This window comes from Simochromis diagramma, unplaced genomic scaffold, assembly GCF_900408965.1.
Source record: "Simochromis diagramma unplaced genomic scaffold, fSimDia1.1 OVJJ01000656.1, whole genome shotgun sequence".
Lineage (NCBI taxonomy): Eukaryota > Metazoa > Chordata > Actinopteri > Cichliformes > Cichlidae > Simochromis > Simochromis diagramma.
The window spans coordinates 1,152,216-1,176,201 of NW_024387038.1; positions in this window are offsets into that span (position 1 = coordinate 1,152,216).

The window sequence follows — 23,986 nt, forward strand, 5'->3', positions numbered from 1 at the left end:
TTTGTCTCTTGGACTCTCAACAAATCATCAGCAGAGGGGGATAAAGGGGTGACAGAGAGAAATATTACCACCAAAAAAAGAAAAAGAAAAGAGATAACCCTTTTTTTTTTCTGCGGTTTACTGTGGGAAAAGTCTGGATAATTTATACTCAACTTTTTTTGCTTCGAGGACAATGGATAACAGAGGGAGGGATGAATGTCTGGAGATGTTTGTGTTACAGTTATTACTGTTCTTTCTTTACGATGCCAAAATGCATCTCTAACCTGCAAATGCAAAGCAGGTAGATTTGACATTTTAGATCACTATATTTAATTCTTTCTTCCGTCTTTGTTTTTGTTTTCTTTTAAGTTAAAGACAAAAACGAGCTAATACATATTATTATTAGAATTCACCTGCCTGCCCACATTATTATTAATGAACTGTATTAGGGTAGTTTTGCATGAATAATATGAGTGACTGATTTTATTTCAAACATGTAAATATAAATAAAATAAATAAAAAATATTGTAAACAGAAAAACAAAGTAAAAAGAATAACTTTATAAACTTATAGAGTTATTATAAACTTATCTAATCCTGCTCTCTGTAATACTGTTGATTCATACTGTTAATTCTGATGTGTCACATGCTTTACGTCAGACAAAATGTGCTTTTAATGCAACTAACAAACAAACATAACAGGTTTCCTTCATATTCATATTTTGCTATGGACTGCTCATTTGCTGCCAGGGAAGCTGAAATGCTATAATATGCTATGAGGTTACATAACTGCATCACACAGGCGTTTTGATAGTCAAGCGTAATGAGATTGCTGTGCATTTCTATAATCTACTCCAGGTTTGCATCCATTTCTGTGTCAGCTCACAATTTAGCCTTTTTAATTATGATTTTCAGCCAAAACTTGTGTTTAAGTAGCAGTTTACTACACAAACAACATCTAAGGAAGAAGTAAATGAATTTAAAAAATGACAAAAATGAAATAATTATTAAAATATTTCGTAGGAGCTTTGTGGCCTGGGCAGGCTTGGGGTTTCTCCTGTTAATCGTCTCTCTCTCGGGGGGAGAGAGGAGCTTCCTTGCGGGTCCACCTGCAGGTGGAGTTGTCATTTCCTGGGCTTTCTCTCCTGCACCTGCTGCTCATGGTTTAATCAGCTCATGGTATTTATGGACCGGCTGCTGTTGCTGCTCTCTGCCAGATTGTTGTCACTGTCGTGGTAGTAAATAGGCCTCTTTTGTTACCTCCTTGTTCTTCGCCTGGTAATTCTCTGCTCCCGTTTGCCTGTGTCAAACCACAAAGTTTGCAACCCTGCATAACTTCGAGGAGTCTAACAAGCAAAGGCAGATCAAATCAGCCGTCAAAAAAAATCAATGACTTACCTGAAACTTACCTGCCTTCCCACTCTCAACTAAATCTCTTGTTTCCTTGGTGGAATTCCACCTGTCTGGGCACTCAAATCATCTATTTAAGAAAACAACAAGTGAGGCCTTAATCTAATCACAAGCTTTGCAAGATCTTACCAGTCTCACCTTGGCTGTTGTTAACATCTCCTGCAGCGAAGGCTCCCTCCCGAGCCACTCACCGGTTCTCTGATCATTCCTACTTCCTTTTCAATAAAAACCTCTTCAAAGTATCTGACTCTGTCATCGTCTGCACTGCTCAGTCTTGATTTCTTTAAACCTCTCTCAGCCCGCCTAGGCAGTGTTGGTCAAGTTACTCGAAAAAAGTAATCAGTAACTAATTACTGATTACTTCCCCAAAAAAGTAATCCCGTTACTTTACTGATTACTTATTTTAAAAAGTAATTAATTACTTAGTTACTTAGTTTCTTTTTAAAAACACGATTTACAACCTGAAGAGGTGATAAAGCGATAGATCTTATAGTCCAATTCTACTTTTTCTGCATAATCCATCATACAAAATGTAATCAAATGGAAAAGTCTCTTTTTTTAAAACTTGTTTTATTAGTTTTAATCTTTTAACTTTATGCATCAAGCAAAAATTTCATTATATGCAACATTCTCTGACTGGAAGAAATTTGTTTAATATTTAAACCTATTTTCTACACATTCCAGCACATAAATTTTTTTTTTTTGTGTTTACACTCACTCTTTCAAATAAACGCAAGTAAAACACAGCAGAAAATAAATAACATCAAAGACTAGCAGTCCTGTTGCTCTATTTTCACCTGTAAAGCAGGACTGGGGTAGGCGGAGGTTTACCCTGGTGCAGGTGTGCAGCGGTCAGTGGAAGAATCCGCGAGTTTCTCTGTGAGTTTCCCATTACGTCGTAGCGCACTCGGTGCTTGCTTGGAAGTTTAGGGTTTTTTTTTCGCTGTAAAAAGAAGTTTTCTTCCCACGCACAACGGACGCTAATGTTTTTGTCACTTTTTATGGAATCAAACTCAAAGTAAGGTCAGTACTTCCACGCTTTAAACGCTGCACGCTCATACTCTCTCCCACAATCGATATGTGATCCATTGTTGATCTGCACACAGCTGTTGTCACGAACGTGGCACTTGCTTACGTCACTGTCATGAGACAGTCTCGCAAAAAAAATCACGGTTTTAGTAACGCAGTAACGCAGCTGTTCCTACGGGAAAGTAACGGTAATCTAATTACTGTTTTTGCAATAGTAATCCCTTACTTTACTCGTTACTTGAAAAAAGTAATCGGATTACAGTAACGCGTTACTGCCCATCTCTGCTCCTAGGTGCCACCTAGAAGGGTTTGGGCTCGTGGTTTCTACTCTGCAGCCTGCACACATGCTTGTCACCTGCTGGACTCACAGCTCCAACGTTCAGTCTTTTTCAGGTCTAACTTGGACTCATCGCGTGCGGCTGAGGGGGTTACAACCCCACATTCACTTATCACTTATCCCTTGAGTCCACTCTCCGTGAAGAAGCCCAAGCTGCTACTCACCTCCCACTTGCCTGCTCACCCTCCAGCCTACAGGATTCCCTCCCGATGTCTAACCGGTTCTTATCCTCCCGCATTTCATTTTCTCCGGTGTCCCAAGTAAGCAACTGCAAATAATTCATCACATCCATTTACCACATTTCCAACTGTGGAAATGGTTGTAACACCCCTCTCCTCTTTCACTGGGTTGCTGACCCAGGACACCAGACCCTCCCTTGTGTTTCCCTCCATTAAGAATTTGTGAGGAAAATAAACTGTTAACGGTTTGCTGTTATCTCCCAGGTCCTGCTTAAGTCTAATTTAGACTTCTGCTGGGAGTCTTTGCAGCGCCTACAATGTAACCTAAGCAAGTGGCTAACATCGTTGCCATTTATGCTTGTTGCATTACGTGCTTTAATTACTTTGTGATCATATAAAAAATGCTTGAATTTTTCTCCCTCCTGGTTTCTTTGTTGTGGTTTCTTTGTTCCCGTTAGTTTTCCCACCTTTTCTTACATTCCCTCACTTTCATTGCAATACCTTCAGCACCTCCAGTATACCAGGAGTTAGCTGACACTGGTGAATCCTTACATTCATACTATATTATTCCTTATACTGAGGTGGTGATTGTTATTTTCTCACTGATGAATTCAAAAAACGTGTTGGAAAAATGGTCAGAAATGTACCACAGAAATATATTGCATCCACCTAGAGACGCAGATGTCATGCGACGTCGTAACTTGCGGTGTAGACTTTCCCCTGAAGCATAAATCAGGCGTAAGAGTCGGCTCTTATAAATACTTTCCAATGTCATGTCAGAGTCCGCTCTTTGAATCCAGATTGTGCCGAAATTTGACAGCAAGCAACAAATTATCTACCAAAAATAAATTAATGGGTTAAAAATAAAAGGTAAAGAGTTGAACAGACTCTTGTATTTGCAGTTGTTTGTTATAGTTACATGTCGTATAGTTATATGTAACATAATTGTAATAAAGAAAGTGATTCCCCCCAATATCTACTTGTGTTGGAATAAAAACCCCTGAGCCTAAAAAAGGCAGTAGGATAGGTGCTTTTATTTAACCTTTCCACGGTGCACAGAGACTTGGATGTACATTATGTACGTATGGAATGCATGTCAGGACCGTCCTTGGTCCTAAAAAAGTCCATACCATCATTTCCTCAAGTGTCTGTTGTTTACACGTGTGCCTGTGTGTTTATGCTCCTCTAAGTCTCTTCCCAATCCTCCTGTCTTTGTGTTTGCCCCGAGGGCTCCCCTTCATTTCCCCTTCACTGAGGGGAAGCCATGTGTAAAGATGCAGCTCACCCCCATTCCCACAACAAGACACACAACACAGAGAGCAAACAGCGCCTTCGACTGCCGTGCACTCAGCTCTATTACATGTCAAAACGAGCCGCAGTCATGAAAGCCTACAAACACTTTTCAATAAAAATGTGACACATATTGTTTCCAGGAATTCACAGTTTGCAGACGGGAGCCTTGTAACTCTTGATTTTGTTTTCTTTGGCGCAGAACGTCCTTGGGGAAGCAACGGTAGCATTTTACTGTGAAAGCGCCTCATAAACACCTGTGTACTTTAAAGGAAAATACAAAGTCTTCATTTCTGAGAATGAAGCCATTTTCCTGGGAGTCAATGTTGTAACCGACAGCAGTAGATTGCTCACAACATGCAACTTCTTGCTTCATATTCTCTCAAAGTTTTGGGTATGTTCCCTGTCAGCAGCAGATGTTTGTGAATCCACATGGTGTCTGAATGGCGATGCGGCTCGCCCGGCTTTTTTGACACCAAAAAAAAAATTAAAAAAATGGAACCAAACAAATTGAATCAACCACTTCCCAACACTGCAGCACCCCATTTGCGGTTTGCAACTGATAGGATTCGCAAAGGGATAATGCGACCTGCAGGGGACCTTTGTGGCGGGAAGGATGTGGGGAATAAAGAAAATAACCGACAAAAGGCGGACCGAGCTGATCAACACATGAAGGCTGAGGATGTTGCATAGTGTGCAGCGCCTGTGCCTGTGAGCCAAGTGTGTATCAGCAAAATGGCTGTATTTGGGATCTTTCTATTCCCCTCAAATGAAGTTTGGTTTCACCACGTTGAAAACCTCTTCCTCCATGTTTCTGAGTGTAAAAACCTCAGAGCGACAAGAGTACGAAGCAATTAGGCTGTTTCTCGGCTGTTTTTGATAGAGGTGTTTCTTCCTTCCGAGCCCATCTGCTACCATGAGCACAAGCTTCTTTTAGATGAATGAGGCTTTTGAACCAAAGTATGTGGTGAATAAACATCCCTGACAAAGCTCTTCCTATTGAAAGATACAGCAGGCCCTCTTAGAACTGTTAGAGTGGCTTTACTAAGTGCCTTTTATATGGGTGCACCTGATGCTGTGTGTCCATTCACTGTTGAGGACATGCAGGCTTTCACAGAAAGGTGAGTGCAGCTGCCCAACTGTATGGAGAGATTATACCTGCACAGCTAATTAACCCTCCAAGGTCCAAGTCATCAAAGATGCTAACCCTGCTCGTATATATATATATATTTTTAAATTAATTAATACATTTTTTAAAAAGAAAAAAAAATGCATATACTTTTTGATGTGTGTGAGATTGAAAGATTTGATTATTGTTTTCCTTATTACCAGGACTTGGGAGAAGAATTCATAAAATGAAAAATTACACATTCTAATTCCTTAAATTTAGACAACCTGGACCTATATTGTCACACTAGCCAGTAATCTACAATTTAGGGTTTCCACATAGGTTTCATTTCACATCGCTCGAATGCTGATGTTGAAAAATAGCTAGCCATCATAGTCAAGATTACCTAAAACTAGCTAACAAAAGTTAGAAATGTATCTTCCAACAATCTTAAATATGAATCTTTTAGTAATTTAGTGATTTGATTCAATTAAATGTTATTTATATGGTGCCAAATCACAACAACTGTCACCACGTTTCTTATTCTAAGGCAAAGACCCCACAGTGATAGAGAAAATCCAAAACTTGGCGACAATAGGAAGGAAAAACTCCCTTTTAACAGGAAGAAACCTCCAGCAAAACAGGCTCAGGGAGGGGCGGCCACCTGCTGTGGTTGGTTGGGGGTGAGGGGAGGAAGACAGGACAAAGACACACTGTAGAAGAGAGCCCGGGATGAATAATAACTAATAATTAAATGCAGAGAGGTGTATAAAGAAATAATGAGTGATAAGAGGTGAGTGAGTGAAACAGTGCATCATGGGAAGTTCCCACCAGCTTAGACTTGTTGCAGAGTAACTAAAGGAGGATTCAGTGTCACCTGATCCAGCTCTAACTGTATGCTTTATCAAAGGAACGGTTTAAGCCTAATCGTAGGAGTAGTGAGGCTGTCTGTCCTGAATTTAAACTGGAAGCTGGTTTCACAGAAGAGGGGCCTAAAACCTCAAGGTTCTCCCTCCCATTCTACTTTTAAATTTTCTAGGAACAACAAGTAGGCCCAGAGTATGAGAGCAAAGTACTCTAATGGGGTGATATGGTACCATAAGGTCATTAAGATAAGATGGGGCCTGATTATTCAATAACCTTGTATGTGAGGAGCAGGATTTTGAATTCAATTCTGGATTTGAAGGGATGCCAAAACAATGAAGGGAAGCCAAAACAGGAGAAACATGCTCTCTCTTTCTGTCAGTACTCTGTCAGCAGCATTTTGGATCAACTGAAGGATTTTCAGAGATTTTTAGAACAGCCCAATAATAACGTATTACAGCTTATAAGTAATAAATGCATGAACTAGTTTCTTAAGCATAAGGCAGTAATTTAACTTGGAGCCATTACTTTAAACATTGTTTTAGTGTAACATGCAAAGATCATAGTCGCCTGCTGTAACCTTTATGTATGCAGAAAAATGCTTTCATCCAGCAAAAGTAATTATTGTTGAAGGATCTTGTGTGGCAGCACAGCAGCAGTGAGTTTACTGAGAAACAAACAAACCAAAAGAAGAATTTAAAGAAAAAAAAAAACACGCTGATGATACTCTAAAGCTTGGGTTATGATTTTTAGCAGGAAACAGCAGGAACTTTAAAAAAATCAGGGCAAGACACGGCGGTGGAGAGACATCCAGTAGAGAAGATCTGAAGAAGATCATCACAGTCAGATTAGAGACGGCACAAAGTTTACACTTAGCTGCTTGTTGCTGAATCTTCCTGTAAGGTTAATTATTACACTGAATATGGGCATATAGCTCTAAAAAAGCCCAAACCAAACACTTGGAATGATCAGGTATCTGAAAGTAATAAATGGCTACAGCTTTTAGTCTCTGACACTTCAGTGCACCTTCATCATTATCCACTGTTTTATGTTTACATGCATATACTACCTTTGATGCACCTCTGAACCAGAAGAGACTTCTGAATGCATGTCATGTGACGCAGGCTCTCTGACCACAGCAGGTTTGAGACAACTGCTCTCGTAAATCCCCCCCACCCCCCCCACCCCTCTGCTCAACAGCATATTCAGTTATCAAATATTGAAGATGCTCATTTAGTCCATTTATGCAGTTGACTTACTGCACCGGGCTGTGTACGTTCATTGGCTTCCAGTACACTCTTTAATTTGGACACCATGCTGTCTGGAGTATTGGATTCAAAGAGTGAAGAAAGGAGCGGAAGATTGATGTTGGGGGCTCAGACAGAAGTGGTAAGAGGTTCAGGAATAAATTGCAGCTACACGGAGAGGGGGGTAAAAAAAGTGAGGGAGGGGAGAGAGACGGAGAGAAAGAGGCTGAGTAATAGGGGAAACCTGCCGATAACTGATAGAAACACGGCGAGGCCTTTGCAGTCATCGAAAGCCAATTTCAACCCCGCACGCCCATTAATCCCATTGCTGCGATAACTGAACTGCAGCCCCCTCCTCCTTTTCTTTCCACTAGTCGTGTCTCCCCACTTCTTACCTTCTGTTTCTCTATTGACAGATGGGACGCGACGCACAGTGAGCCAGGAGGGCCCTGATAACAGGGCTTTCATATCAAGTTGCTCCGTTATTGAGATGCAGAGAGGTATCGAGATCGCTGGCTTTCTTGTCAGAGTTTGTCACTGTCTCAGATTCACGGCACAATGCCGAGAGGGTGGGATAAGGGGAAAAAGGCAAAGGGAAAGAGGGATGGGTACTTAGGCGAAAACAGAGCGAGTCAAGTTGTGCTGAGACAACATTTTGGGGGCTCAAGAGATGATCCAAGAGTGGTAGGAGGTAAAAAAAAGAAGATATATATGTATCTTAAGTGAGACTCAGGTGAAGAGATGAACAGTGTTTTATGTGCCTCTTCACAGAGCTGGGTAGGCGGCAAGATGGAGAAAGGGATAAATATCATATTCAGTCATAAAGTGAAAAATCTGTGTCTTGAATTATTTATTCATGGATTTCATGGAGAAGCAGTAAGAGACACATACAGGGAGCGAGCGCGAGGAGTGAGGGCACGAGGAGGACTCTCTTGACAGGAAACACAGGAAATGGACTCCATTTGTCATCTGTTGCGATGGCGATGATGTTACTAGCCGTGAATGCGCCTGACCTTTGTTTTACATGTCCCCTAAGCTGGCGACAGAACATTTATCACCGCGAACCGAGAGTTCTCGGCTAAAAATGGAGAGTTTCGCGCTCGTCTCTATGGAGATGCTTATGTTCGCGAGCGTTTAGAGGGAGCGAGACACGCTGAATGGCGGTTGCCATGAAAATAAATGTCTAAAATGTTCACCAAAAAAAAAAAAAAATCTTTTGTAACTTTTTCCTGCCACCTCCCGCCTCTAATGCTTTGATGATCTGGGAGCATCATGAGAAAAGCGTGGATCATTCAGAAATGCATTGTGGATGTAATGGCGGCTTTGTTCTCCGAGAAGGCACATTTAAAGGGGATTAGTTGTGTGCAGACAGGATCCCCCCTCCTACAACCCTTTGATGCCTAATGATGGGCGGGCGTTTGGATTGATCTGGCACTGTGTGGGCCAGATGAAAGGGGAGTTTTAGACAGGGATCTGCTGCTTTCCTCTAGAGGTCTCTCCTCTCTGCTCCACCCATTCATCCAAGTCTCTGCTGTGGATCTACCTTTCACTCTTGATGTATAAATGGTGCGCTGGTGTTTATCTGCTCCCAGGCTCCTCTATTCGCGCTTTACCCCATCCATCATCCGTCAGCGTGGTGATTTATTCAAAAGAAGCCACCTCTCTTGAACCCCTGATTTCCTTTATGCTCATTTTTCATTCGCTAATTTCGTCGGCGGCCTCTTGTTTATTGCCACTTTCCCCTTCCAAAACCCTTAATTTTTGATCTGCTCTTCATCCCCCCCCTTCTCTTCCGCTGCTCCTCATTTGTTCCCCCAGCCTCATTTAAATAAAATATCACAGGAATTTCCCTATTCAATTAACCGCTCAGGTCATGTTCAAGCTCTTGCTCCCTGTGCTTACCCGAGCTCCTCTCGCCCTTCACCATTTTCTTGATCATCCTCTCTCTGCAGGGAATTATGTGCTTCTAATCCATCAATTAATGATATCAGCGCATCATTTCTCTGCCCCATTAGGGGCTGCGTCATCGTACGACTAAGTACATAACCCCTCCAATCGCCTGAGCTCTAATATCAAATCCAATCTGCTCCTCCTGCTCGCTGTCTTCAGCTTCACACAGCCTTGCAAACTGCATGAGGATGTCTCCCAAGCTGCCTACCTTGTAGGCATTCTTTTTGAGAAAAGAAACCTTTTTTGTGAACATATTGTTCATTTTAAGTGGAAAGAAGGTCACAAGATCCTTTGAGATTAATGAATTTACATCCTAGCTGTCCTTTAAGCCTTGAACTTGAATAAATAAATAAATAAAATGTAAAAAACACTTGATTGGGATCTAAATTAACAAAATACCCAACTTTAGTTAGTTGTTCGTAAGCAAGTTTTTGTAGAAATTAATTTAAAAAGCCATAAAATGCATCCGCAGAATAACAGAGAACTTTTTTTTTTCTTTCTTTCACAATAAATGCTGAAAGCTTTGTAAAAGTTTTGAGGTTTATCACTCTCTGATGCTAAGTGCTGCTTATTTGTTGAACACATGAACGAGTGCAATTACCAGTGCAGATGTCTGTTCTACATCCCTGATGACTGCAGGATCACACGGTTCAAAATAATGAGGTCTTGTTTACCAGAGATTACAGGCAAAAGGCTTTGATTCCTGCAAAAGTTGCCCTCTCTGAGTTTACATGCCAAAGGTGAAACGCTGTATACGGATTTGCAAAAACACCGCAGACACGAGCATGCATCGCTCTGGCTTAAGACGGAGAGACGTGGGATTCATCTGATCGAACAACAAAAAAGTACTTGTTATGGTTGTAAAAGATTCCCGCGTTGCTGAGTTTAGAATGGAATTTATCGGATTTTGGCTACTAGTGCGTCGCTGCACGCCCACTCGGATCACACAAACAAATCACCCACTCAGCTGTCTCCCATCAAAAAAATCTTAAACACATAAACTCACCCAGGGGGATGAGGCAGAAAGTGTTCCATTCACTCCGGAGAAGAGGCCATCAATATTTCACGGCCCTTAGGTGAACGTGCCAGCCTGGCAGACTGTGAGCTAATTGAAAGGGAAAGGGGTACACTGATTGTATGAGGCCATTCCTTTGAAGTGGGCCTCCTCCATTTTAAATGTTTAAGTAGCGCCTGTCTGAGTCCTTCCGGCTCCAAAGTCGATGCCGCCTCTCGATGAGAGCAGAAACACCTAGCTAGCTACTCGCAGAGGCCTCTGCTTTTTAGCATCTGAAGGCTCACACGGCTCAATTCATGGCTTTTTTAAATCAGAAAGACAAACAAGACTGTGGTAATGAAATAAATAATTCATAACTTGTATCGTTGGAGCGTACATCTATAGGGACAGATAAAGTTAATGACACGTAGGCAGTGGAAGATTTTAAGATGGGGGGAGGGCTTCCTTTCTGGTGGCTGGGTGTAGCATTACAGCACCTCTGGGTAAAATCCACAAAATTAGAATGAGCTCATATAACGAAAGAATAGCAATCAAACAAAAAGAAAGTAACATGAAGGAAAAGTGGTATGGAAGTCAAAGGGGTGGGGTGGGTGGGGGGTTCCCTCGTGAACGGCAAAAATACAAAGCATGCAGGGAAACCAGCAGGGATCATTTTGCTTAGACGTATTTAATAAAAAGCTGTAAATTCCTGTTTGAATGAATTAACGCCATCAAAAGTATGTGAAGAAAATGTCTCTGTGCTGACATATTAACCAGAGTTGAATTAAGGCCAGACTGTATTTTCTTGTGATACCACTTTGTACCACAATTTAGTGTAATGACTAAATCGCACCCTTATTTAACCGGGCAAGTCATTAAAGCTACAGTTACATTAGACTCACTTTACATGGTGGGCCACATACAGCTGTCTTTGATGTTAAGTGGGCTGACACCCAGTGAAAGCCCCCTTTGTGTCAGTGCAGTGAAGCTACACTACACATAAATAGTAAATTAAAGAAAAGTGTCAGTGTGATTTAAATTACAGGAGAAATGTGTAAAATTACAGAAAAGGGAAAAAGAGAAAGCTTCTGTTAATTCAAAGACAATATGCTTTTTCCTTCTACAAAAGTATTTGGTCAATAACAAAAATACTTGCAGGACGGTGGCGATTCCAGTGCAGAAAGACTTGCTTTTAAATACTAATATACTAGAATACAACCTGCTGGCAGCCAGTTATGTCAGTGATGTCTATTACAAAGAGACATGGACATTGAAACATGTTGCTAATCTGTGTGCATTTATGAATTCGATGGCAATTGTTTGAAGGCCTTTGCCGATCTGTGTGAGAGTAATTGCAGTCAGTCTAAATCAGACTGTGACCGTTTGGAAACAGGCTGCCTGTCCAATCTCCTTAAAAGTGGTAACCATAGATACTTGCAATGAATTGAAGAATCGTTGTTTTTAACAACCTTTTTTGCGTGACAAAACTTACGACAACGAAATAAAGTGCATGAGGATAAAAATTATAATGAAAATTCGACCAAATGTCAACAGACTGGAGAGAAGAGCAGATGCACTTCTCATTTGATGTCAAGGAAAATAAGATGCTTCATAAACTGTAAAAATAAACCTTTGCACTTTATATTTCATTCAACTTTAAAGTCAGCTTTAGATTTAGTCTGCTATAATCTCATACTTAGTTGACTAAAATGAAAAGAATTTAGATTCCTAAATAGTGACTAAAACTAGATGATGTTTTAGTGACTAAAACTAAATCCAAATTTGCTGTCAAATGCAGTCATTGGACAACAATCAACTTTTCCTACTCACAAGGAGTTTGCCATCCCATTTTTACTCTAGTGTAACTGAGCCATAAGGGCACATTCTTATTACAATGGCATCCAGGCAACAGGAAAAACCTCTGGGAGAAACAGGAGTATACAAAGAAAGCAGCCTTGATTTCCAAACTGGAGCCTCTTGTATATGTTGGTGGTGATTCATGGAAACCTACGCATTGCTTTAGCACCTTCCTGACTTTGAACATTCATCACTGTTCTACTAGATACTGCACCCTTACACTTTCAGTATGGTCGCCTGATCTCCAAACTGCTTAGCCTCTTGTTTCCTCCTAATTAACCACCAGAAAACTAATACTTCATGGTTCTTCATGGTAACAAATTTTACCAGTGTTTGCAGACAGTTCAAAAAACAATGAACATATTGGGGTGGCTATTCCCAGAAGTGAAGGTTATTGACGGGTCTCAGGAAATAGCTGCTACTGGTCATTAGGGACTACTTGCTGGAATAATCGGTGATCTGCTCAAACTGTGTTAATAAGCATGAGTACCCTATCGAGCCATACGCAAATGGCTGAGTTCACCAAAGTTGAACATTCTGAGGACATTTGCAATGATTTTTTTGACTATGTAAAATCCTGTTACTGTAACCAAAACTTCAGAGTTAATGCTACTGTAGTTAGATGGCTATATTAAATTGCTAGAATATGTACAACCTGTGATGAGGGGTAGTAACAAGTCAGTAACATTGTTCAATTTTGGGGCGTCATAAGCAAAAATGATTGGGAATCCCTTATGTACAGCATTTGTGGACTTTGGTGACTTACTGTATTAACACCGTTGATTTAAAGCAATTATTCACCGTTGCATGTGATTGGTTAAAATCCTTTTCAGTGTGTAAGCAGTTTTCCTGCCCAGTTTTTTACCCACTAAGTTGCCACATGCAAACTGACACCAATAATCAAAGAGGTTCTGTAATGTAATCAAGAATTAATTGCTTGCTGCTATCTCCATTGTAAGAAACTCCATCATTTGTCAACTTCTGATCTGCCAACAATGCGCGACGCACCCCTCTGAACTCTCTACCCTCTCTGTCTTTTCCCTTGTTTCTTTAATCATCAGCCTCTCTTTCTCCTGCTATTCCTTTGCTTTCCATTGTCCACACACCCTCCACCCTAATATTTAATCACTGCTTTCAGTTTTCATTTCTCTCCCACTCTTCCCTGCCTTGCAGATATGTGTGCTGATAAGGGCAGGGAAGGGAGCATTTGTTGCAAGGGGGGAATTGAGGAGTTCAGCTGAGGAACATTTAGTGCTGATAAAGAAACAAGTTGAGTGAAGATAGTATAGGAAAAGGAGAAACAGACAGGTGAGGGGAGGTGTGTGCTTTCTTCCCTCCATCTACCAGCAGTGGTAGCTGGCTGAGTTGCCAGAACTGTAGAGAGTGTAGTCTTTAGAGCCTCTTTTTGAAGTTGAGCCTGAGGATTACCATGGTTGCTTCCTCAGCAGTGGCAAACCTGTGTCTGATTCCTGAGACAGGGAGGGAGAGACAGAAGCAGGAGGAGAAGAGGCGAAGAGTTAAAGTTAAAGCCCTGGGGAAATGGCAAACACATGCAATTGAAAGTTAGCGGTGTGAGACGACAAAAGCAGGAGAAAGATTCAGAGAAGAGAGGGTGAAAGTGTGCTTGAGCTTGTGCTGATGAATTCTCACGATCCTCCAAAGAGAAGATTCATGAGTCACTAATTAGTCAGTTGCTCGTTCATTATTTAATACCATTCAACTGTGACTCCAGGTTAGCAGGTTCCTATCCAGGGTTCCTTTATCTACGTCTTATGTCTTAACTGAATGACCTTTCAACAAACCAGTCGAAAAAAAGGAAGAAAAATAGCACTAACAAACCACTAAATCAATTAGTCCTTCCTTCACAAAAACGACTCATTATATTTGACAGGCTTGCATGACAAAGACTACATTGCGTGGGCTGAAAAATTAAGCTAACGTGGAATAGCAAAAATCTGCAGTTCCTTAAAAGGCCATGAGAGACTGGCAACAAGTTGCCCAAATTTACAGTATTTTTCTCTTCCTTTTCAAAAAATCCTCTTCACTGTTATTATGACAGGGGAGCAGTGAGAAAGCTGGGGAAGACGCACATCAAGTGGCTCCAGGTAGACTTGAACCCAGGCTGCTCCATTAGCTTTACAGCATAACGGTTGTCTATTTAACTGGGTGAGCTATGATTCACCCCAGAGACAAGCATTTTTACTTAAATGTCTTCCCTTTATGACCTGGAATTATTTTTTTGTTTGTTTGTTCTTTTTAAATTTCAAATTTGCCTTGTTTAAGTCATATTTAGGCTTAATGCTAATAAGATGTTTCCCTTTTCAGTCCGAGATAGGTGCTATGTTTTCTTGATCAAAGTTTTGATGATCTAAAAGACTCCAAAGCTTTGGCTGTTTAGTTACACACATGAAATTCTTGTTTTAAGCCTGTTTTTTTTTTTTTTTAATTGTTAACGAAAGCAAGTATTCAATTTCACATTGTGGTCAAACATGGGTGTGTCTTGCTAACCTAGCTTGCTAACCTAGCTTGCTAGCTAGCTGCATTGTCAACTGGTAACTTCAGAGATGTGAGAGAGAGCGAGATGGTAAACAGAACAGAAATCTCTGGCAGTGTTTTATGGCCGAACACGACGCCTTATGAGCTAATCATGTTGTTGCACTGATGTAATAAAGATGTGAGTAAGTGTACTTCTCTTTTATTGGCTTACTGTATCCATAATTAATTAGCATTGCATTTGTTCAGTGCAGCACAAGCTTTATGAACCCATTTTTGGGGTTCACAAATCCCATTAAAATCTAACTTATAGCTTATTCTCCTTCATTTAGATAAACGCTTAAAAAAAACATGCAAATAACTGCCCAGAAATGTTACCTACTTGGGTTCTGAGTATGAGACTCGCTTCCCAAACCCAGAGTTATACTCCTGGAAAAAGCTGTAAGTATTCACAGTTACTGCAAATAAAAGATATTTGTCCATGCTTAATCACTTTCCTTGACATGGACTGCAAAATTTTTGCTGTACTAATTTTTGTGTTGCCATCCTAATACAATATTAGCAGAACAGAGGTAATAAAAATTCTTGTTAATACACACATTAAAGACTGTTGTCTCAAACCCAGAGTGTCCTGGGTTCAAATCCTGTCTTCAGGTACAGAGTTTGCATGTTCTCCCCATGTCTCTGTGGGTTCTCTCTGGCTTTTTCCCACAAACCACAGACATGCATGGCGTTAGGTTAATTATAGACTACGTTGAAACCAGGTGGAATAGCTGCAGCAGTCAAGTCCTACAAATTAGACCACAACATCATGTTTCTGATTCACACACACACACACACACACACACACACACTGTACATTATATTAGTATAGGCTGGGTTTTAGTCTTTGCAAAAAAGCTTAGAAAGGGTCAGTTAAGGTTTTGTCCATTATCACTGTTGCAGTGGTGCAGGTGGAGAACGGGAGGCTAAGAGGAGATAGAGATAAACACAACGTGTCTGACAGAAAGATGGAGGGAAGGGTTGGGGGAGGTATGGAGTTCCTGAGATGGATTGATATCACTCGTACGCTGCTCGCCCCAGCGTCCACGGGCATGACACAAAACAAAGCATAATGGGTTGGAGCAGATCATGTGTGACTGGGTAGAGAGAAGCCAAGGGGAAGGGGCAATGGTGGATGGAGAAAATAGCTATAACTCAGGAGGAGACAAGAGGGCATATGGGAAAAGACAAGGCAGACTCTTTGTATATTGTACTCTCTCTGATAGCATCAGTTGATTTTATTAGAAGACTTCTGCTAATATCTGTTCTGTCACCTTAATTTACATTCCTCAGCGCATTGGCAACATGGCAGCAGAGCTAATGAATTCAACTGCGAATGAAAGAGTGAGAGGCAGGGAGGAATGAGAGAGAGAGGGAGAGAGAGTCATTCTGTGAGAAGAGCATATCGCATACCGAAGTAACTCCTCCAGCCGCTGACTTGGAAATGAGTCACAGTACTCTGCTCGACTAATAAAATCTACAGTGTTATACTGTTTCTCCTTGTTTAACACCAAGGCAGAATGTGTTGGGTCATAACAATGAGGTGGTAAAGATGTTTTGAATATACTTCTCTTAGTGGAGCTCCCAGGGTTTGATTCCCTTAAGCACCAGCAGAGGGGGGTAATGATACATAAAAGAGGCTGGAAGGAGGGTGCTTTAGAGGCGTCTCATTCCAGGAAGACCTGATGGCAAAGCATTTTTGGAATTAAGCAAAAAATAAACATGTGCCCTTTGTGTTCTTCAAGCGCTTGCACTTTTGACTTTTACGGTTGCATTTAGGGTTTATTAGACTTGTTTGTTTTGCTTGTGTTAGCTGCTCCTTTGACTTTAAGCACCAGCAAGAGGGTTTATTAGTCATTAAGCAAGCAAGATACCAAGGGAAGAAGGAGATTTTTCCCAACTTAAAGCTTTTCAGAGGTGAGGTGGAGTTCAGATAATCCAGTGTAAAAAAAAAAAAGAGAAAAAGACACGGCTCTTCATACACGTTGTACAAGCAGACCCATATGCAGACTTTCCTTTCGGTATCTGTGCGGCATGTTTGTGTGTAAAGGTGTGTGTGCCGAGGGGGTTTCGTAGTGTATTTGCAAAGCGACTAGAGTGCATAACGCCAACAAGACACGAGACAGCTTCAAGCAAAGCAGTGCTTACATGCAGGATTGTGTGCTGCTTAACGCTGCATCCATAAACAAATCAAGACTGAACTGGAGACATTTCAGCCCCAACATCTGTGCAACACTTCAGATATTTACAAGTATTCTCCATGTAGTTTAAATGTTACCCCTGAAATATGCATACTCTCACTGTATAGAATTGCCTCTTACTCCTCACTATGCTAATATTGGGTGTACTATGGCATCTGGCAGTGGGAGATTGGCAGTAGATGCTTTGCGTCCTGTGGGTTGTGGGTGGGGCCTCTGTGGGCCAGACTCACGTCCCACAAATGCACGATTGGACTGGATGAGCTTTGTGTCATTTAAGCCTTTTTTGAGTGGAATTTTGCAGCAAGGAGAGTGATCGAATGGGCTGCTTAAGGACGCAAGGTAGCTCTGTGTATGCTGTGCACTAATGCATACATGCCAAAGTAACACGCAATCCATTCTTGGTCCTATGACCTCAAAATTGTGAATAACGCTGTAGCAGATCAAAACCTCTTTCCTTTTAATATTGGTCTGCAGTTTTATAATGTTCTCTCTGTACAATGACAGTACAAGTCGAGCATTTTCAAGATTTTTCTTTTTGTTCGCACTGACGGTACCTCTCAGTACCAAACACATTCTTTCTTTCTGAACGCGTCACAATTTAACCATGTAATTTCCACAAAAGTCTCATTATTTTCTTTTTTACACTACAGTTTCCAGCAGACATTAGGGGCTATTTTCAGAAGCATATTAACACAGATTTGTTGCTAAAGAGTATTTATGGCAGTGAAACAATGTGGGTGGGAGTGACTCAAAACAATGCAAATTATCATGTCATGCTTTAGATGGTGCCTTTATAATACTATGTGTCCAAGTTTCTTTGGATTGTATCAGGTTCTAGATAGTCGAGTCAGTGGTTGAGTTTGGAATAAAATTTTTCATGAAATGTAAAAAAATACTTAGCGTAAAAACTCTGCTTCTATTTGTAAAATCTCATTAAAAAGAAACTTTAAAAAAAATGATTGCTTCCTCTCTTCCATAAAAGCTGTTTGTGGGCAAGAAGGCAAACTTTATTCAAAATTGGAGAGGGTAAAACTTAACAATAGTCATCATTTTTTATTGTATTGTGATGAATAAAGTAAAACATACAATTATGATGTTTTTCTTTTGCCAGCCTTTGTATTCTTGGACTGTAGTTAAGGAACTACTCAGAAACTCATTGTTGCAATATAAATTGTTGCTTTTGGAGCTAACAACATACAATTTATCCACAATGACAATGATGCATGGGACATGAAAGGGACATTCACTTAGAACACACTTGTGAAATATCTGCTGTCTGCATGGCAGTATGAAAGGTACACAGAAAGGTACACAGTACAATACATAGAAGAGTCATATAGTAACAGCTTCAGCACTGCTGTTTGCTGCATGGGTGTAGTACAGTGAATCAGGAATCAATTAGCTCTAATCAAGTATATGTCACACTGTCACTGCATGTAGTCGTACTTTTAATGTAATAAAGCAAAATATCAGAAACAAGCCCAGGCTATCCATCAAACCCTGCAGGCATATTATATAATAGCTGTTAATTGTTCCACTTTCTTCCTGTACCTCAGCCAAGTGGAAGAGAGAGAGAGTCACAAAGAGAAATCCGTAACTTGTTTGTCACTGTACTATTTTTGAACTAGTAAAACAAACACAGTGCTGACAACCGAACCTTGCATGAACAGCCAGCCTCCTGCAGAAAAGAAGAGAAAAGACAAACATTTCCTTTCTGACATGGCATATTTCCATAAATAAAGCTATTGTAGCTCTGTGGCCTGGGCTGACTTCATTCTAATGCTTCATATCAAGTGGAAAGTCTGGGTTGACTTTTGTAAATGTTGGGCAGATGAAATAAACGTTCACATGACTACAATTTTGATAACACAACTTCTTGATTTTGCTGAAATAACTCTTTATAATCTTTAAATCCAAATTCCCTCAACATAGAAGCTGCAAAGTCTCATTTCAGCCAGTCCACCCAAAAGCCAAAAGAGGCAACGTGTAGGCCGAACGCCAGTTGGTTAAAATGTTGGTGTTCATCTTTAAAAAGGTACCAGAAAGAATAGCCAATGTCAGCCATAGAGAGTTTGCTACAGCAAAGTTTCTTGTACACTATATAGAGAAAAGTACTGGACCATATCTCTTTTGATTCAGCTGTTTTCAGTCCTATTGGCACAGTGGTATAAAATCAAGCACCTAGCAATGCAATGCAGTCTGCCTTTACAAGCAGTTGTAAAAGAATAGCTAAAGTTGTGATTGGTGGACCCTATTTTGTAAAACTACAAATCAATGTTTGCTGGTGGGGGGAGGGGGGACTTTAATTCCTTAGGGATGCTTCGTTCTGTTACACCTGAAGAAGAAAACAGGAATTTAATTTAAAATTGAAATGAAGGATCTCGAGTTGACTCGAGTTATCTTAGCTATGTGAAAATGATAATAAAAGGTAAACAATAATTTAAATTTATGAAACAAAGTTCTTCTACATGAACCATACTGGAGCGAAATGATCTCCATCTGCAACAATAAATAAACTGGACTGTTTTTCAGATGAATGGAAAATAATTGAAACCATTACTTTAAATAAAAATGTAACTAGGATCCATATGAATATGTGAGATGAAAACAAAACAGGATATTACCTATAACGAACATTCAATAAACAAGCTTCCATTTTAAGTGCAAATAACAAAAGCAAAACCGCAGGAAGACTAATTGTTATGTTGTAATTTGAAAGAAACCCCACGCTGATCACAGTCTTTATCATCATCATCAAACCTCTGCTTCCTGGCTGCCTTCCTTCTCCAGCCCACAAGGGAATTCACATCATTACTAGATGTCTTACCTTTATCCTGAGCACATTTGTTTAAGTTTTTTTTCCTGTTTTTATGCAATCTACCTGTCACTGTAGCATGGGCTATTTTCCTGATGTCATCCCATCGTACCTGTCAGCAGACGTTAGGCATTGCAGGAGACTGATGAGCCCACAAACATGAGTTCTTCTCTAACATGAAGAAGCTTAGCTGGCTACAAATTAAGAAAAGTAATTTTAATTCACCCCAAATATACTAAGGCTGACCTTGCAGTTTGCGGGGCCATCTAGTGGTTGTGTGGACTGTGTGCATCTGCACATTCCCCATATTGTTTTGCAGACATGTGACTAACCACAAGATGTTAGCTTGTCTGCCATTTTGGATGCGTGACAGTATAAGAACAGGTGAATGGGACCACATGGGCCTAGAGAAACGTCAGTGACCACCCACCAAGACGCCGTTCCTGAGGTACGAATTTCAGACTGGCTGCTCGAGGTTGATGGCAGATTGCTTTGGCCACTAGCACGTTGTGTGCTTGTAGTTTGAAAGCAGCTCACTTACATGTCTACGCCATCCAGTTAGTCTCCGAGGTGTAGTGAAACTGTGAAAAGTGCGGCACAAATGGAAAAAGGTCAATTAATGCAAAATTTCCATCTTTTGAACCATGTGGTTGAAGCGCTAAGGCACAACTTTTACTCTGCAGGTGAACCTTCTCCATTTCTAGTTTGTGCCACACTTTTTCAAGTTCTTTAGTGGTTAGTATTGATTTGTATTTGCAGAGGAATGTGAAAACCTACAGGCAGACATGGCAATCTGCTAGCAACAAAAGCAATCACTGGTAACTTTTTGGTGTCCCAGCAACAAGGGCTTGTATCGTGTCTTGAACAGTGTGCAAATTGCGTCACGTGAGGAATGACAAAAGCAAGAAATAACTCAGTTTCACTGCTAACCAAAGCTCTGTCATCTTGCCTTGTGAATGACTGGTTGTTGTTGCACACACGATTATGCTAGCAAATGATACTGTCCAGGCTTCAGGCATCGCTCTCACATACTCTTTGGGGCATATAAACCATAGTTTCTCTAAATATTCATAACATAGGCAGAAAATACAAACTTCACCCAAAGCATGGAGACAACTTTACAGCAAATACATTATATTGAACAAAAAAAAAAAAGAGAAAAAGAAAAAAGAGATAACAAATCTTGCAAATCCTCTGGGAAATGAATCAGACCTGTGATGTATGTTACAAAGAGAAACATACAGAGTTGATGATTCTGCGATTAGCGTAGCAGGCGCGTGTTACATGATAAAGATACTAGCAATGAGTTAATTAGGATTAGCATAGTACACCTTGATCATGTAGGAGTGTTGTTTTCATTTCTCCTGTATGGGGTGGGGGGAAAGAGCTGAGTACGCTGGTGTGTAGCCGTAGGATATGAGGTAATTAACTTATCTAACAGAGACATATTCTTGAGGTGCCTCTTCCAGAGAAAATTGGCTTAGACATTCTTTTCACGCCCCATATAGGCAACTGGAGCAGTTTGAAATAATACCACTGTAATGGGGACAATATAAGTGAATGACTAAAATAGACACTCATTAAGTAGTAATATCTCTGCAATGATATAATGCAATCAGAAGAAATCGGATGGGCCGTTGCCTGAAAATGCATTATAAAAGATGTGAAATATATTTGGATCAATTAAGCCATTTTTTAAGTAAAGAATTGAGCAGAAGCAAAAAAAAGAAAGAAAGAAAGAAAAAAAAAAAGATCAAATAGTGTTGACAGCAAAAGGCATTTAAGTTAATTTGCTTGCTATGCTACACTGGTTGCAGTTCTGCATCAAATTCACGTCAGTGCTCTCCACAACTACTGTGGGAGGTTGTAAATAGTGAACCCGGTCCACGGGGGGGAGGTACCGGAGTATGATGAATGTATTGGCACAGCCGACTCTGTGTTGCTCTTGTTCTCTCCAGTCATTTGGAACATCAAGCGCTCGCCGGTGTTCCCTGTGACTTTGCTCCAGTGGATGTAGGTGTATGCCGCCGGCAAGTTGCAGCCACCTAAGGAATTCCCAACAGAAGGGCCAGACTACGGTGGCTCAGATTCCCCTTAGATTTGTCTTTTCTCTGTTTCTTTTGAGTCTTGATGAAAACTACCACATAAAGATTTGTTAAGCACCAAAGCCTCCCAAAAATATGTCAGGTATTTCTGTTCGGTCTCCTGAATGCCCCAGAAAATCTCACAGACATAAGACCGGCAACAGAATTTTGTTTTCTCTAAGCATCCTTGAACAAGATAGCAAACTTGCATTCCCGGGCCATCAGCTAAACTCACAACAACCAGCAACTACACTAAGTGCGATTTTTTGCAGCTCTTTGCTTAGATGACTCACTTGATATATTTTATGAACACCCCATTTTAAGAGGAAAATATTTTTGCTACCTTTATCTGATATCTGTTGTTACTTGTTTTGTTGTACATTAAAGGTACAGTCCGGGTTTTTTCTTTTGAGTTAATTAAAAAGAATTGAGTCTTGTAAATATATAGTGATTAGTGTATAAATATATCTTTAAACAAAATAATATACTCTCATAAATTTGGAATCAGTGCATTAAAAACATATAGGAACAGGTGCTGTTTTGCAGAAGCTGCCAGGTTGCCCTGCTATCTTGAATATAGTGGCTGAGATCGACATTGCTGGTCTGCCTAATCATGTTCTATGTATGCGGCTGGAGACCGGCCATATATATAATACACCAAAGGTGGAGGAGACTCGTAACTGTTGGTTTCCATGGATTTTAATTACATTTTTAATTGGTGTCTGCACCTTCAGACTCAAGATGTGATGGATCTTGCCTATGTTTTATTATCTGAGAAGGCATCCCCGTCACCCAAGAAGCAAAAGCATGAAGGGAAGAGACAAAATTGCACCAGTTTGGGAAAAATGTTATCCTATTCTTCCTTACCTCAATCCTCATCTCTTCAACTAAAGTCAGTGTCCTAACACACAATAATGTGCATAAATCTGTATTTATTCCCGATGTTGTTGCAACTACTTATTGTCAGCAGACTAGACATGTGACCCTGCCATTTCATGAAAGCTAACAAAAGTCGGGTAAACAACAAAAACAACTGGCTATAAGCTAATGTTATGCCAGCTAATGTTAGTCTTGAGTGTCCTAACTATCACTCTTTCCTTCTGATAAACAGTTTGATTACATTCTTGAATCATATGAAAGTTTTCTCAGTAAGTGTCAGAATCCAGCATCAAAGTATGTTTACTGACATCAGCTAACAGTAGCTAACAGAGGCTAATAGCAGCTAACAGAAGCTAATAGCAGCTAACAGAGGCTAATAGCAGCTAACAGAGGCTAATAGCAGCTAACAGAAGCTAATAGCAGCTAACAGAGGCTAATAGCAGCTAACAGTGACAAAAACAGCAGCACTTTCCAACTGAAAAGTTTAGTATTTCCTGAACTCAGTATCACTAGACAGACGTTTCCCAGCCTCCTCCAGACTAAGCAAACGTGGACACCCTGTGAACTGAAAGCCTAAACAGATAAATCAAGAAAACTCAGGGAAATGACACACTATGATTACCTATGATCTAAGTATGAATGTGGCCATGACCTATCTGCAGGACACGACGGTAACATATATACATAATGTCATTAAACAGACACAGAAATAGAAATGAACACTGGTGATCACCAATGAGAATACACAACAGAACATAAGACACTTTGATAAAGACCAAAGGGAAGACAGAAATACACAGTGATGATTAGGTCAAAGAGTTGAGGAAGGAGAGACTAATGAATCAGGACAATCGAGGGGGTGGACAGGAAGCAAAACTAACACGGACATGAAAGAAAACAAATGTTAAAGGTGAAACAAGGAAAAAAGCCAAAGGAAACACATTGAACATGAAGACTCAAACTAAATGTGAACACGGCAAAAAAGGAATGCAGAAAGACAAGATAGGATCAGAGAGGGAAGCGCTGAGGAAATAAAACTACTATCAAAAATCAAATCAAGAAATCAGACATGAGCCAAAACACAGGATTGCAGAACTGAAACTCATCGGTAGAATAACCATAACGTAAGACCATGAATCAAAGACTCAGAGATGTCACAGGAAATAAAGCTCGCAGTCTGATAGAATAAAAGAAATCAAATGAACACAGATATCCGAACTTCAAACAGT